The sequence below is a fragment of the Anolis carolinensis genome, chromosome 4 (assembly GCF_035594765.1).
Source record: "Anolis carolinensis isolate JA03-04 chromosome 4, rAnoCar3.1.pri, whole genome shotgun sequence".
In the NCBI taxonomy this organism is placed as follows: Eukaryota; Metazoa; Chordata; class Lepidosauria; order Squamata; family Dactyloidae; genus Anolis; species Anolis carolinensis.
The window spans coordinates 12,914,838-12,927,751 of record NC_085844.1 but is presented as its reverse complement, the minus strand read 5'-3'; the positions used below and the strand labels follow the sequence as shown (position 1 = coordinate 12,927,751).

The 12,914-nt window shown below is 39.9% G+C and overlaps 1 long non-coding RNA gene across 1 annotated transcript in view; it reads right to left on the bottom strand.

Moving 5' to 3' along the window:
• LOC107983738 (uncharacterized) overlaps positions 1-12,038 on the bottom strand; it is a 50,284-nt gene extending 38,246 nt beyond the window's left edge. The window contains exons 1-2 of the long non-coding RNA XR_010005861.1: positions 11,765-12,038; positions 11,435-11,503 (exon numbers count right to left, since the gene is read on the bottom strand). This is a non-coding gene — a long non-coding RNA (uncharacterized LOC107983738). The remainder of the gene's footprint in view (positions 1-11,434; positions 11,504-11,764) is intronic.
• Between the last annotated feature and the right edge of the window lie 876 nt (positions 12,039-12,914).

Here is a 12,914-nt window from a genome sequence, read left to right as displayed (position 1 = left end):
TCACTAATTTTATTCTTGAACATGTGATTTCAAAATTTTGTTCCACTGCTGCAAAGAAGTCATTAAAAAGCATGCTACTTTCAATTAATATTGGTAGTTCCACACTTATTTTGCACAAAATTGTCATGTGATGAATGAGGGGCTGTACAGAAAACAGCCTTTTCTGCCCAGAAAATAGCATCTATTCTATGTAAAGGTGCAGTTTTCTGTACAAAATGTGCATTAATTTTTCCCAGAATAAATGTTGAACTGCCAAGATCTTGTCAGTGCTGTCTTCTCGCCAAAACTTGAGAAATCATGTTCTTTGACAATATGTCAAATATTTTCAAAAATACTTTTGATGCATAACAGTCAAAGTTGTGTCAATGCACCCAATGTTCCTCAAAAGTAACATGTCTAACTTCTGTCTTCCTTAAAAGCAAACTCCAGTGTCGTTTCAGTTGTCACACAGAGCATTGCAGTGGAAATTAATCATGGTTGAGAGGAGGACATAATTCCAATCCAGAGTTTTTCATGAAAGCGGAGTTGATTTATAACCATTTCAGCAACAGCTGAAAAATGACAAAATCATTTCAAAAACAAGGGGTGGAACAGCCTATGTTTACTTCTGAAAGAATTATGTGAGGGAATTATCTCAATTTCCAGAATTTTTTGAAAAATGGCTTGTGATAAATAGATTGATATAGTTTCCCACAGCACTGCAATGTTTTGGTCTGCAAGTCCCATCATCCACAGCAAACACAGGAATGATTAGTGTTATATTTCAGCACATCCAGAGGGCTATAAGATATGAAGGCAGCCATGCAACATAAATGCACATGCATATTTGTTGATTTTAGAATATTATAACAAATTCAATATTTTTTGCAATTTATTATGATTGGAGAGTGGAATGGGGCAATTATTTTTCTTCCATCCTCATATTTAAACAACCTAAATGTATCCCTACTTCCCAGACCGAAGTATTGAGCATCTCTCATCATGAATTCAAAAATTCAAAATCCATGTGGATGGCGGAAATAGTGATATCTTTGCTCCTGATGGTACACACAATTTTGGTTAAAGCACAACATTATTAAAATATAGTGTGCAAAATTACTTTCAAGCTATGTGGTTAAGGTATCTATGAAAAATAAATTAATTGTGTGTTTAGGCTTGGATTCCAACTCCAAGATATCTCATTATGCATGTATATTGGAATACTAGTATTCCACAGTCCCACCAAAAAATCCAAAAATCCAAATTACTTCTGCTTCCAAGTATTTTGGATAAGGGATACTAGAAAAAAAGGTTTTAGGAGCAGGTCTGGGTCTCAGATCAGATATTATAATTTGGTCTGTTTCATTGTTCACCCTGTATTATGACATCTATCATAGAGTCATATAATAACAGAGTTGGAAGAGACCACATGTGCCATCCAGACCAACCCCCTTTTATTAGGCAGGAAAAGCACTCTTGAAAGATGCCCATCCAGCCTCTGTTTAAAAGCATCCATGGAAGGAGCTTCCACCAGACTCTGAGGCAGAGAGTTCCATTGCTGAACAGTTCTTATTACAGTCAGGAAGTTCTTCCTAATGTACAGGTGGAATTTCCTTTCCTGTAATTTGAGCCCATTACTCTGAGTCCAAGTCTCTGGAGCAACAGGAAGGAAGCCTGCTCCCTCTTCCTTTTACATATTTATACATGGTTATGATGTCTCCTCTCAACCTTCTCTTCTGCAGACTAAACATAGCCAGCTCTTTAAGATGCTCCTCAGAGGGCATGGTCTACAGACCTTTGATCATTTTAGTCATCCTCCTCTGGACACGTTCTAGCTTGTCAATATCTCTTTTGAACTGTGATGCCCAGAATTGGACACAGTGTGATTCCAGGTGCGGTCTGACCAAAGCAGAATAGAGAGGCACCATGACTTCCCTCAATTTAGACACTATACTCCTTTTGATGCAGTCCAAAATCTCATTGGCTTTCTAAGCTGCTGAATATTCATATCATGTTCATATCTGAGTGTGCAACTACACTGTGGAATTATTAAAGTTTAACACCACTTGAAATGCCATGGCTCAATGCTATGGAATCCAAAGTACTCTTTGACAGAAAAAACTAAAGACATTGTGAAACTACAACTTCCATGACACAATTGTATTAAGCCATGGCAACTCACATGATATCAAACAGCATTAATTCTACATTGTATCCACATCCTCTAATGGTTTGTAAAAAAATAAATCTCCAAGTCACTGTGCTAGACAATCTTGTGTTGAATGGGAACACTGTGAGACTGGAACAAGACAGAGAATATGCAACTAGATCCGCAGTCTACAATGAAGTGAACTGTGCACATAGGCCTAATACCTATCCATTAGAAATACACAAAGGACACTGTGTTTCCATGCACAACTCACACACATGCACGTGACACTACTTACACAACTCCATATCTGCAGCCTTGAACTGCATATAGAGCTATTCTGTATGAAATAAAATCGGATTCAATATGGCTTCTATTCTCCATGAAGCTAGTTGTTGGGACATATCAGCATCAAACTTCAAAAATGACAAATTAACTGGTTTTGCCCCAAGCCTTAGAAGCTGTCGCTCAGTGTCAAGTGATATTGTACACCGAGGACAGCTATTGCTTTTCCGTGCTCCTCATCAGTCATGGCCACAAGAAAATGACACTGTTTTTATTTGGAAGACAGTTATAAAATCTTAGCAGGAACTTGCGTTGTGGCCGTCTCACAGCTGCAAAGAAACAGCTGCCTTGAGCACTGCAGAGCTTTGATCGGTGAATAAGAAAAGCATCCCAGCTAACTGGACAGCTTCCTTGGTGTTCTTCTTCCACATGAATGAAGCTGTTCTAATTCTAATCTAGTTCTGTATTATCTCAATGCAAAGAACTTAATTGGACATCTTCCTCAGAATCACTGTTGCATTTTGAACATATATGATGGAACTGCATATATATTCTGAGCTCCCCAAAAGCAATAATAGCTTCCATAAAAAGCACTACTGAAACTCAGTCTCCAAGCTCTTTAAGCTTTTCCATTCTCTGTTTTGCCATCTATAATGCCAACCACTGCATTTAATCTATATATATAAAAGAGTAATGAAATTTCGGCCTAGGACAAAACTACAAAACTACACACCCCAGAAACACTAAACTTGGCAGCACAACCCCTCATCCATGCCTCTACGTTCATACAACAAAAAGCTCCAGCTACTCCAGAAAACGGCCAGGCTTTGAGACTGCAAGGCTATTCACTGCTATTCCACCTGGCCAACAAAGGATTCCCATAAGCCACAGCAACGTGTGGCTGGGCAAAGCTAGTATTAAATAGAATGCTGGGCTATATATGTTCTCTTAGATGGCAACTCCCATTAACCTCAAACATATCAAATGGTTGGGCACAATGGGGACTGTGGTTCCCTTTCCAGCCCTGCTTTATCTGGTTTCATAGATTGGACCTCTCTGAAGCTTTATGGAGGCTTAGGCTTTGATAGACATATTGTTGTATTTCACAAAACTGCATGATAAAATCATATTTATGAATTAAAGAATTTCTAAATAATAGATGAAATAATAACAATGGACTCTAATATTAAATAGAAGAACAAGTAATGCTAGATGGTTTTCTCCTGGCCATTACAGATTTCGAACCCTTTTGAGGGCTGTCCTGTTTAACCCCTCGGGGAATGTTTTTGTTGACTGGTTTTGTTTTGTTTTTTACTCATAAATAAAACTCCTACTTTATTTTCAGCTCCTGTCATACCAGCAATGCTCCCCAATTATTGTGGAAAGAGTTTATGAAATTGCCTTATCTCTGTCCTATATGGCAAAGGTCCACCCAAGATATTTCAAGGTTGCCTCTCCCCTTAAGAACTTAGAAAAGTCATAGTTTCAATAAAAAAAAATCCTGGAGGATGTTACGAGATCTATAAAACACACATATTCCCTCGTACTTTTGAACTGCTAGTGGTGCTAACCTTGGGGTCATCTCATTTTATATTTTAAAGTTTCTTTCCAAGATGGATATTATCTCATGCTCAGATGCCTTTGTTCTTTTATTGACCTTGGGATCAAATAGCCATGTAGCTCATATTTCTTGTCATCTCGCTGGGATATTTGCATACCTTTTTGAGCTCATGTACAAGACCTTTTCCCACTCAGAAGGTTTATTTTATCTAGCCTTCCGCACAGCAGTGTTACAAACTCTTCTTCCTGCTGTCCAAAGCCCATAAAAAATTCAAACTGCTTGGTTAGGCGCTGTCTCCAAATGCAGCTTTAAAAATATTAGATGCCTTGATTCAAGTATAGCCAGTACATTCAGACCCTTGTGTCAGTCCTAGGATAAGAAATCTTGTTCTCAGACAGAGAATTTGAGACTGAGGGCCCTCCCACACAGCCATATAACCCAGAATATCTAGACAGAAAATCACAAAATATCTGTTTTGAACTGGGTTATCTGAGTCCACATTGCCATGTATTCCAGTTGAAATCAGAAAATGTGGGATTTTATTCAGCTGTGTGGAAGGGACCTGAATGCCCCCCCCCCCGCCGTTCTGCTCTTAATTCCATTGTTGTTGATGTTGTTATTGTTGTTGTCTCCACAAAGGAGACTCAAAGTGGTGTGAGGGGAATGTTGTTCCATTTGTTTATTTATTTATTTACAGTATTTATATTTTGGCCTTCTCACTCTGAAGGGGACTCAAGGCGGATCACATTGTACACATATAAGGCAAACATTCAATGCCATATAACATAGAACAGAGACAGAGACAGATGCAGAGGCAATTTAAACCTTCTCCAGCTTCCAGCTTCCTGAGGGTATGCTTGATTCCAGCCACAGGGGGAGCAGCTGCTTCATTATCCAATGCGACGGCAACTTCCTCATTCCAACGGCAGCTGGGTGATTTTTATGATGTCGTAAATTAGCCTCCCCACATATAAGTGGTACCTAAATTTCCTACTTGATAGATGTAACTATCTTTCGGGTTGCTTAGGTCAACAACGAGCAGGGGCTATTTTTTATTTTAATTGTCGGGTGCTCACTGGACACGGGTTGGGCTTGAACTCATGACCTCTTGGTCAGAGTGATTTATTGCAGCTGGCTGCTAACCAGCCTGCGCCACAGCCCACTCCTGGGAATGCAACAACATCAGACCTAGAGCACCTATGGCAAGGCTATTGAGGAGGACCTCTTTTTTCTCAGTGGAGTTGAGCAACCAATCAGGCCAAGAGGGTGAGAGAGTGCCAGTATCAAGAAGTTCAATGTATGTCTAGGAGGGCAGAGATTCCACGCTTATCAGAATGAAGATTTTTCAATGAATGCAGAGGGTTCTTCAAGATCTTCTCAAGAGAGATAAACCTTTAATATTGGACTAAATATATATAGGTCTTTTCAGGTAGGATTCTAAAGGACCAGGCTACTCAAATTTTCTGTTCTGACTTTTCTACTGTTCAAACTATACAGGTGCAGTCTCCTTCTAACTCTGATGCTAGGTGAACCATTCCTGCTCTTCAGTCCTAGTTGCCAGGATAATCGTTCCAGAATTATGATCTATTTCTTATCTGCCTCCACCATGTCTGATGATGACAAGCAACCGTGATGAGGTTGGGGGGGGGGGTGGATTTTCTTCACGTGAGACCATCTGGGACAACATGGATGCAAATAATGGTGGACTCTGAAACCTGTTTTAAAAGGGGAAAGGTATAGTACCCTTTCTGAAGCCAGAAAAAAAATAACAGACTGAGCATCTCAAGGGGCTGAGGGCCACAGAAACAGTGTTGGGTTCATATGCATCCCATTCTTGGCCTCATTTATGGTCTTGGCCTTGCCTTTAGATTCTGCTTACTAGTAGGCTAATAGTGTTAACCTTGGGTAGTATTTGGATTTACCCAGCCACACATGGCAATATGTAATCTTTAGGCCACTCCAGTTGTAGGAAAATTTGATTAGGAAAATTTCTATTTGTTATTTTTTGTTCAAAATTTACTTCAAAGAACTTCTAGTGCTATTCTTTGCTGATGTAGCACATCTGATGTTATTGCATCTGATTGGTGGACATGCAGTGTCTATTTTCAAAACTCAAAGAGTCCAGAGTGGGTTTTTTACATTGTATTGTATTTTACATTGTATTCTTGATGTGAGAATCTCCTTTCTTGTAATTTGAACATGTTTCAGACTCACCAATTGTAGCTCTGAACAGCAGAGCTGCACATATTTATCATTTTTGTGTTAGACAACCTCCAGGCCTTTGGTGAGGGAAGGGGAAGCATATCATAGAATTGCCTGGAGGACCTAATGGATTCCCAGAGAGACCATGTGTCCCCAGGCATGGGTGAAACTGTGTTTAGAGGAGTCTTTTTCCAAAGTGATAGAAAATCCAGTCATTACTTGGCATTACTTGTGTGAACTCCATATGTGCTGGTGATGAGAATAAACTGGAAGCAGACGTTTCATCTGGTTTTTCATACAATGCAGCTGTTCATGGACAGAATTTGTCAACCTGGAATTATGGAGAAATTTCGAGGCCACCTGGGACTTGGTTCAATATGCAATATGCAGACAGGCTTTTACAGTACTTCACTGCTAATGATATTGATGATGGTGACAAGAACAAGAAGCCTGCAATTGTGTGGAGTGTTTTTGGAGCAAAGACATATGGCTTCATTAGAAGCTGGGTATCACCTGAAAAATTTAGTGCCAAACTCTTTAAGGAACTAATTGGAATGGTCTGAAATCATCCCAGCTCCAGCCACTGGAGGCCATGTGTTGTTTTAAACTTTAATACAATCTCACAAGCATTTAGTATGTCTATGGCATATCATATATCCATATAAGGATTTATTGTGAAATTACAATTCTTCCTTTATTCACATTTTATGGGACTTACACACATTTTGGGAAAATTGTGTCTACATCCAGATGGTGCTTTGTTTGGGAATCACAATGATTCCTTCACTCACATTTTATAAGGCCTTCATATAATGCCCTCATGTTCTATTTATATTTTTCTTGTGTCTTTCCAATGCTACTTTGATTTTTTTTTCTTTTTAGAAAACCCCTTTTGAAATATGGAAAAATCATTCGTTTTTTTAACCAAAATGATTCCCACTGATCCCATTTGATCACTTCTATAGTGAATTTGTCTTTCATATGTAATGGTTCTCTCTCTCCTTTTCCTCTACATTAATTTTTAAATAGTTTATATCCTTCAATTGTTTTCCAAATAATGGGAGTTCTCTCACCAAGTTTCTCTTATACCATCATGTACAAGAATTTCAAGTTCATCTTATTTGTTTCTCAAACTTAGTGCACTGAAATGTTGTTTATTCTCATATTTTATTCTATGGAGAGTTTTTCTTTGGCTCATATTCTCCGCCTCAGCTTCCCCTTTGGACTTCACATCCTTCTGTTAAGAGCTTGTTTTTGTACAAATGTTTAAGCAATCATCGCAAACTTTTAAAGATTTTAATTTAAAGCCCTCTTGACCAGATGTATCATTTTTTTTTTGCAAAATACATTCTTTCTGGTTTTCCTGAGGTCTAGGCCACCTGAAGCCAATAGGTCCATCTAATAATTTAAGACAATGGTAAGGAAAGGTAAAGGTTTCCCCTTGACATTAAGTCTGGTTGCGTCTAACTCTGGGGAGTGCTGCTCATCTCCATTTCTAAGCTGAAGAGCCGGCGTTGACCGTAGATGCCTCCAAGATCATATGGGTGGCATGACTGATGGAGCACCATTACCTTTCCACTGGAGCGGTACCTATTGATCTATCCACATTTGCATATTTTCAAACAGCTAGGTTGGCAGAAGCTAGAGCTAACAGTGGGAGCTCACCCACTCCCCAGATTCGAACCACCAACCTTGCGGTCAGCAAGTTCAGCAGCTCAATGGTTTAACCTGCTGTGCCAGCGGGGGCTCCAAGACAATGGTACCAGAAGCTAAACCTCCACCATAGACCCCAGTCATTCACCAGCAGAACTTTCTGTCCTTGCGTGATCCTCTATTTTTTACTGGTAAAACTGGTGAGGATACTTCTCGTCCTTCTAAATTCTTCTCTTTCCTGCTCAGAGCTCCATAGTCCAAGATAATCTGATCAAAGATATTCATCGCGGTTGCCACATAATAAGGAGCCACACAATAAGAGGAAAAAAAGAATGCTGCTCTTAAGGAGCTTTGACAATTTGTTGATGGCAATAGATACACAGCACAGTCCCTATTACATCTTATCTCATGGGCAATAGGACATCTGTTTGTTTTCTCCTACTTTTGACTTTTTTTCACTGTAAGAAATTCTGATCAACATAGGACTTCGTATGTATCTCCAAATAAAGGGGCAAATATTTCAGTTTCACTTTTTCCAGATGTGAAAGTTTCAAATTAGATTATCACTCAGTCCTTCTTATTGCCTTAAAGTTAGTCTGAGATAGTCTGTTTTGGCATCGATCAATTCCAAATTTGCTATAGGAAGGATGGAATGCAGTTACCAAGAGAAAGAGAACAGAAAAATGCATCTAATGATTTTATGTCTCCTCATTTACTCAGGCAAACAATGTCATGTGCAGCCATTATACACAGTCATCATAGATCACAGCAGGCAATTCTATTATCTTTTGTGATTAATAAAGCCAGTTCCATTTATATTTGTCAATAAGCGCACAACTAAATGCACATGCTGGGCCAGACACTTGTTAATTGAAGACAGTCCATTGCCTCGGGGCTTTATCTTGACTTTCCAAATGGTCCAGAGGCAGCTTAAATGACTTCCTGTGTTTAAGAAGTGCTGTGAAGTGAACCATGTGTCATTTTTATGAAATCTTCCTCACAGAATAACAATGGCCATACTGTGACACTATGTTCATTCCGTTTCCCTAACAACAAAATTACTGGATGTAATTTGGAAGCCGGGATGAGTGGAGGAGGCGTAGAGAGATTGCCTTTTCATTTGAGTTCACAAGACCTTGCTGGACACAACCCTACTCACTTGGCTCTTACCCAATCGCCTTTAACTTTCAGTTTATTGATCCCATACCCACCAGCAATCCTGATTTGGGAGGGAAGAGACAGTTACAATTAATCCTTTATCCTCTTATACGATCAGCTCCTTTTGAAATGCCCCACTTTCTCTCCCTTCCCATCTTTCCATTCTGCACTTAAATTATTTCTGTTGCTTCAAGCTCATAGTACCAAAATAGTTTGCACTCAATTGACTGGGGGAAGAGAGGTCAGGAGGAGTGAAATCTTACTCTTCCCAGTAGGATCTGGCCAAGGCAAACTGCTGCAGCTTTCCCTAGCTTGCCAATATGGCTGCACACTGATGCTGAGTAGTCACATGTGCCCAAATTTTAATGTGTGAAAAGTTGACAATGTATGTGTATAGCATTGTGAACTGTATTTCACAATGCTGTATGTACACATATAGTCTGTGATATTCTCTGTGCACTGATGAGGTTATACAGAAGCATTATTTTTAAAATACAGTTGTACTGTTAAGAATATTAAAAAATTGCCTACAAAATGTGAACAATAGATAGCACTACTTGTGAGCAAAAAGACATATAAATACACCCACACACACATATATATATAGGGGGGGGGGGGGTAAAGGTAAAGGTTTTTCCCTGACATTAAGTCTAGTCATGTCCGACTCTGGGCAGGTTTGTGCTCATCTCCATTTCTAAGCCGAAGAGCCGGCATTGTCCGTAGACACCTCCAAGGTAATGTGGCAGCATGACTGCATGGAGCGCCATTTACATCCCCACTATTGATCTACTCACATTTGCATGCTTTCAAATACTAGGTTTACAGAAGCTGGAGCTAACAGCAGGAGCTCACCCCCCCAGATTCAAACTGAACTAGATTCCAGTTCAGCAGCTCAGCAGTTTAACCCACTGTGCCATCAGGGGCTCCATATATATATATATATATATATATATATATATATATATATATAGTGTGTGTGTATATATATATATACATATAATTTATTTACTGTATTTATATTCTGCCCTTCTCACCCCGAAGGGGACTCAGGGCGGATCACATTACACATATAAGGCAAACATTCAATGCCTTTAACATAGAACAAAGACAAGACAAACATAGGCTCCGAGCTGGCCTTGAACTCATTACTCATGGTCAGAGTAATTTTATGTGTGTTAAAGGACCACTTGACTTATGGTGTCCCTGGACTTTGGAGATCACTTGAGTTCATAGGTTTTCTTTGGTAAGGAATACACAGTTTTTTCTCCTCTGAAATAAAGCCCACAACACCTGGTATTCATTGGTACTAACTGGGCCGACACTGCTTCATTTCCAAGAGCAGACATGATCTGGTGCCTGGTTATATTAAAGATAGAATAATGTTAATGGCAGGAATTGAACAATAATGACCATTAAAAAAACTCACTCACCGACAAGGTCTAGAAGAGAAATAAACAAAGGTGATTGTTGTGTCCATTCCAGTCATTCCCACCCTTTGGCTACTTAAAGACAAATCTATCACCGGGTTTCCTTGGCAAGACTTGTTCAGATATGGTTTGCCATTCTCTTCCTCTGAGGCTGAGGGAGTGGGTTTCATGGTCAAGATTTGAACCTTGATTTCTACAGTCATAATCCAATGCTGAAACTACTACACCACATTGTCAGAGCTTGCTGACTCTAGCACTGAGGTGCATAGAGACTTTTTTCAGTGTAGGGCAAGTACTTACAGGTATAAAATAATAAAAGCAAATATGAGCATACTTTCTGAAAAAGGCCAACCCAAGAGATGTAACTTATTATTATAAAATATTATGACATATATACACACATGTAATGCTAAGACTTATTTTCTCTGTCAAATCCGGTCTGAAATGGCTGTTCTAGGGAAATAATGACCAATATGCATTAGGGACCAATTTTTCCAGCTCCACCTTTGTTAATGAGGACACTGACTAGACGGCGGTGATTATGCTGTATGGTTGCAACCGGCCATTTGGTGTTCCGCTCCTCCTGTCTCATGGATGCCATGAAAGAGCAGACAGTTCGTAATTTGTCAGGTTAAAAGCCAGCCACCCTTCATTGCCTAGTTATTTGGAACCGGCTTTTGAAAGCCTTTCACTGCTCATGACTCATGAAAAAGGACAGGCATACCTGTGAAAGCACACAGAAGCGGAGGAATAAATAGCACTCTGCAGGGTCACCAAGGGCACATATTCACCATCAGTTTACACCAAAGATGAGACAAATCTTCTCTGTGCCAATGACATTATGCACAGAGTTGATTTGCTTTAACATGGCCTTGAACTATACTAACAAAGGTCATAGGATGCTTTTGAAGCTTTCCCAAAGCTGTAGAGTAGACCATGACTTTGGGTACATGTAATCACAAGCCATCACCTATTCAGGAAGCAGCCATGAATGGTTAGTTACACAGCCATGGCACCTACCTTGTCCTCTTGATCTGTTGTTTGTGCTGTCCATTAGAGACAAAAATGGTGCCATTGACTGCCTGGGACCTGAAAAAAATTGAGTGACAGGTAATTGGTGAATGGATGGGGGAATGATTCTGTCACAGCTATCAAACTGGGGTTCCAAACATTCAACCCCTTCTGCGGAAGCTGCACCCTTCCTCCAAGGAGAAAACCCCAAAACAAACTGACTTTTAGTAAAGAAAGATTTATATGAAAATATATACAAACATAACAGTCCTTGGCTTTTATCAGCAGCTTTCAACTGGCAAAACAAAATGTTATCTTCAAGCTTTCTTCAGCTCCAACCTTTTTAACTCTCTGGTTTCCAGACTCTCCGTCTTCAAAACTCTCTTCGGCTCCACTCCAACAGCAACACCATCACCTTCATATTCACCATCACAATCACATTCACTATCACAATCACTAACTCAAGATTTACTCAGTCTCTATTAATAGCACTCAGTCTTTAGCAGGTGTCTTGATTGCTGCTGGTCATACATGGATAGGACATGATTCTTACAAACACTTATCCATTTTCACATAAGAAATGACCTAAATAATATAAAACTCTGACAGATTTCTCTTTCCTCTCCTTTCTCACATTACTTTGTCAGTTTGGATATTATTGTTCCCAGTGTTGAGTGAAGGAGAGTGCCATTTTCATGCCTGGTGGGCATCGCCAACAACAGATTGAGGGGACAAAGTAAGGATCCTAGGTGTGTGACACCAAACTGGTTCCAGCACCACTTGGCTATCTAGACACCATGGGGGGGGGGATTTGGGACCATGCGATTTAGCCTCCATCCAGCTCCCAAGTCAGCTTGGGGGCATGGAGTATAGCCTCCCATAATTCTGATCCAGATCAGCATTGCCATTTCTGCCCTGTCAAGATGCACTCCAATAACAGCAATGCGCTGAGGATATAAATGTGTATAAATCGACCTCATATAGAAGTCAAGGGCAATCTTTTTGCAGACAAAATCATGAATTTTGATAGAACCCATGGAGAAGTTGAGGATCAATCTGTGGAACAAGGATCTGGCCACTAGGGTGCATCTACACCAGAATTAATGCAGTTTGACACCACTTTGATTGCCATGGCTATAAAATCCTGGGAATTATAGTTTGGTGAGGTGCTCACACTCTTTGGCAGATCAATTTCCATAGAATTCATGAAAATTAAAGTGGTGTTTAGTAGGTTTTACCCTGACATTAAATCTAGTCATGTCAATTCTAGGGGTTGGTGCTCATCTCCATTTTTAAGCCAGAGCTGGCGTTATCCATAGACACCTCCTTGGTGATGTGGCTGGCATGACTGCATGCAGCACTGTTACCTTCTCGCTGGAGTGGTACCTGTTGATCTACTCACATTGCATGTTTTCAAACTGTTAGGTTGGCAGAAACTACAGCTAACAGCGCGAACTCACCCCTCTCTCTGGATTCGAACTGACAACCT